Here is a 4,085-nt window from a genome sequence, read left to right on the forward strand (position 1 = left end):
CTCTTCTTAAAGACCCCCAGGGTAGGGGCCAGCACCTGAGGTCACAGCCCACTGGGGTGGGGTGTCTGTGTGCTTTGTGGGGCATAAGGGAGAGTGGGAGGAGTGTGGGGCCCTCCCACACTCCCCCCCCCATGGAGCAGCAGCAGGTGGGGGCGCTGGTGTCTGGCTCTGGCCAGCCCTGCATGTCGCAGTGAGGACTCTAACCCCTGCCAGGCCATTTATTTCCCCAGCACTCCTTGCACTTGCAGGGCACCAGAGAGAAGCCCCAGGCACTGGAGACGGCTGCTTTCCCTGCCCCAGGTCTCTCCAGCACCTGGGGCTTCACCGCTCTGCCCTGCAAATGCAAGGAGCTCTGGGGAAACAAATGGCCTGGCAGGGGCTGCACTCCTCACAGCGCTAGCCAGAGCCAGGCACCAGCGCTGAGCACAGCGCTGCCCCCCCTACACTCCCCTGCTGCTGCCTGCCAGGGCTGTGCGCCATGGGGGGGAGTGTGGGAGGGGTCCCCATACCCCTCCCCCCTCATACCCACACCCTGCCCAGCGGAGCTCTGTGCTGCTGCAGCCCCCATGTGCGAGGGCTCCACGCTGCAGCCAGCTCCAGCCCCAAGCTCTGCACTCCTGCCCAGCTGCAGCCCCGTCCCCTGCTTCTCTACCTGCTGCCTGGAGGGAGCCAGATACAGGGAAGCCTGCAGCAGCAGCCCCTCCCCATACTAGTGGGACCGGCCCTTCTGCTACGCTGGGGGTATGTTGGGGGTGGGTGTAAGTGCCTCACTCCCGCCCTCATGGGCAGAAGGGCTGGGTGGGGTGCAATTAATTGTGAGGGGGTGGTGCTGCAGGTCTGATGAAAGTGCCTGGCAGGCTGGATGTGGCCCATGGGCCATATTTTGCCCACACCGATCTAGCATATTCAAATGGCTGTGACCATGAACTTTGAGCATCCAGGTGCTGCCCCTTCACTTGCAGCTTACTAAGTGTCCCTGAAGTTATTCTTCCTGGATGAACTCAGACATTTTCAGCATCATTTCAGTTTGCTTTCCCATTGGCATTACATTTTAATTAACTAGCAAAGGCAACAAGTTGAAAAGTTATGAAAGCTTGATATATCCAGATAAGGATGTTTTAACAATGTTTGCTCTGAATAAAATATCCAAACTAGTTACAGAGTGTGTAAATGAGTTTATCATGCATCCAAAAGATTTCCTTTAAATAAAACCAGACAATAAAACCAGACTGTGAGGAACAGTTCCAAAATTATTTACATGTATTTGTCTACACATGTCTGCAAACATGGAGCATTATAACTTCCTTCTTTCTTCAGGTATGAACAAGAGTTTACTATTTATTGAGTACACTTTTTCTAAGCATCCATAATTGTATAGTTCTACCATTCATTTTGTTTTTTTCCAAAAAGTGGTAAAATCACAAGATTGCAAATTGTACATACCAGCAGCTTTGTTATGAAATGTCAAACAAATAGCATGTGAGTTGTCAGAAGAAACACCTTAGCCCACCTTAAACTTGGTCAACATTGATTAAAAATGAATGGAATAAAAAGCTCCAAATACCAAATATTTTCACTGCTAAGTCAAGCTCAGGCAGGAAAAATTTCATCTGAAAAAGGAAATATGTATCTGAAAAGTAGGCATTGGGAAAAGAAGAGACATTTCAACTGTTCCTTGGGCATCCATGCCAGCATGGATTTATGAAAAACAAACTTGATTCCCTTCTTTGACAGAGTAACTACTTGGGTGGATGAAGGGAAAACTGTGGATGTAGTGTATATGGACTTCAGGAAGGCTTTTGACAAGTCCCACACAACCTTCTCATAAACAAATTGGAGAAATGTGGACTGGACAAAACTACTATAAGGAGGACAGAAAACTGGCTCAAAAGCAGCAAGCAAAGGGTAATTATTAATGGGACCACATCAAAATACCAGGAGGTTTTGAGTGGAGTCCCACAGGGTCTGTCCTGGGCCTGGTGGTGTTCAGTGTGTTTATTAGTGATTTGGATGCTGCACAGAAAGCTTCTTGAGTACATTTGCAGATGACACAAAACTGGGAAGAACTGTGAACACTTTGGAGGATGGGAGCACAATTCATGAGGATCTTGACAGACTGAAAAGCTGGGCTGGAGCTAACGGGATTATATTCAATGCAGACAAGAGAACCTCAAGAGAAGGCTGAGGGGGGACCTGGTGACCTTCTATAAACTCACTAGGGGGGACCAGAAGGGTTTGGGAGAGATGCTGTTTCCCCTAGCGCCCGCTGGCATAACAAGGAGTAATGGGCACAAGTTGATGGAGAGGAGGTATAGATTGGACATCCGCAAAAACTACTTCACAGTTAGGGCGGCTAGGAGCTGGAACCAACTTCCAAGGGAAGTGGTGCTGGCCCCTACCCTGGGGGTCTTTAAGAAGAGGCTGGATGCCTACCTGGCTGGACTCATTTGAGTCCCGTTTTTTGTTTTGGGGTTTTGTTGTTCTCCCGCCCTGGCGGGGGGTCAGGCTAGAAGATCTACTAGGTCCCTTCCGACCCTAAATCTATGAAACTATGAAACAATGAAATGCAAGGTGCTACACCTCATGAAGAATAATCCAAAACACAAGTAGAAAATGGGTGACATCCTGCTGGATGACAGTGCAATGGAAAATAATTTGGGAGTCTTGGTAGATCACAGACTTAGTATGAGTCTGCAGTGATACAGCCCCACTAAAGGCAAATGCAGCTTTGGGATGCATCAACAGAAACATTAAGCACAAGACACAGAAAGTGATAGTGCCTCTCTACTCAGCACTGATTAGACCTCATCTGGAGCACTGTGTCCAGTTCTGGGCTCCACGTTTAAATAAGGATGTGTAGAAGTTAGAGAGGGTCCAGAGGCAAGGCAACACAGTTAATCAGGAGCTTGGAAAGCAAGTCATACAAGGAGAGACTGAAGGAACTAGGTATGTTCAGATTGCAGAAAGGGTGTTTATGAGGGGACGTGACAGCAGTCTTCAAATACTTGGAGGGCTGCCATAAAGAAGAGGGAAAGCACCTTTTCTCTCTTGCTACAGAGACTAGGACATGGTCCAATGGTTTGAATTTGCAGCAAAGTACGTTTAGATTGGACATCCGGAGAAGCTTCTTCACTGTTAGAATAGTGAGACAGTGGAATGGACTGCCTGGGAAAGTTGAGACGGTCGATTGCTGGAGGTGTCCCATAAGAAGTTAGACAACCACTGGTCAGGGATGATCTAGGTGTAACTATGCCTATGTTCTACTGTGGGTATTTCCCATGTTTCTGGACTTTGATGCTTGCCCTGCACCCCTTTTCACTACATGTGTCAGGGTGTTTTTAAGCCTCCCTCAGAGACATTGGGTGTTGGCTACAGCCAAGGCTGGGGACTTTGACTGGGGTGCATCAATGCTCCTGTTGGGACTAAAGCCAAAAGTTCCTGACAAGAAGGTCTTGCCTCTCCATTTGGGGTCAGACTGATCACCATGTCTGTGGTCAGGAAGGAATTTTACCTCATGGTCAGATTGCTACAGACTGTGGGAGGTTTTGCCTTCCTCTGCAGTGGGTAGTGTGGCCCTCTACCTGGGGTCTCTTGAGCATTTATTGACAAACTTTTATAAAAGCAGGACACTCGCTACCATGGTTTCCCTGATTTGCTTCTAGCAGGTTATATCAGTTTGTGTCAGGGTTGATGGTAGTCTTATGTAGAACTTAGATTATGGATTGTATAGGATTGTTTGGCTAGGGATGATCCTGCTTCAGCCAGGAAGCTGAACTAGATGACCTCTGGAGGTCTCTTCCAATCCTACTGCTCTATGATTCTATAAACCTGATCTTTTGACACCATAATACTGGATGCCATTGTTTGACTAGAACAGAGACTTAACTAGGGTTCAGTTACATGGCTTCCAAATGGCTCAGGTTCAGATCAGTCTTTTATGCTGCCTTTCATATATTTACATGGTGCCAAGAATCTCTGGCCTTTTACTATAACCTCTTTGAACAGCTTTGGAAGGTGTGGTTTTGTCATTCACTGATTCACATAGGCGGAGGGAGAAAAAATGATTTGGGGGGGCTGAGTGCATA

Source organism: Gavialis gangeticus, unplaced genomic scaffold (assembly GCF_001723915.1).
Source record: "Gavialis gangeticus isolate Ggan-Ray unplaced genomic scaffold, GavGan_comp1, whole genome shotgun sequence".
In the NCBI taxonomy this organism is placed as follows: domain Eukaryota; kingdom Metazoa; phylum Chordata; order Crocodylia; family Gavialidae; genus Gavialis; species Gavialis gangeticus.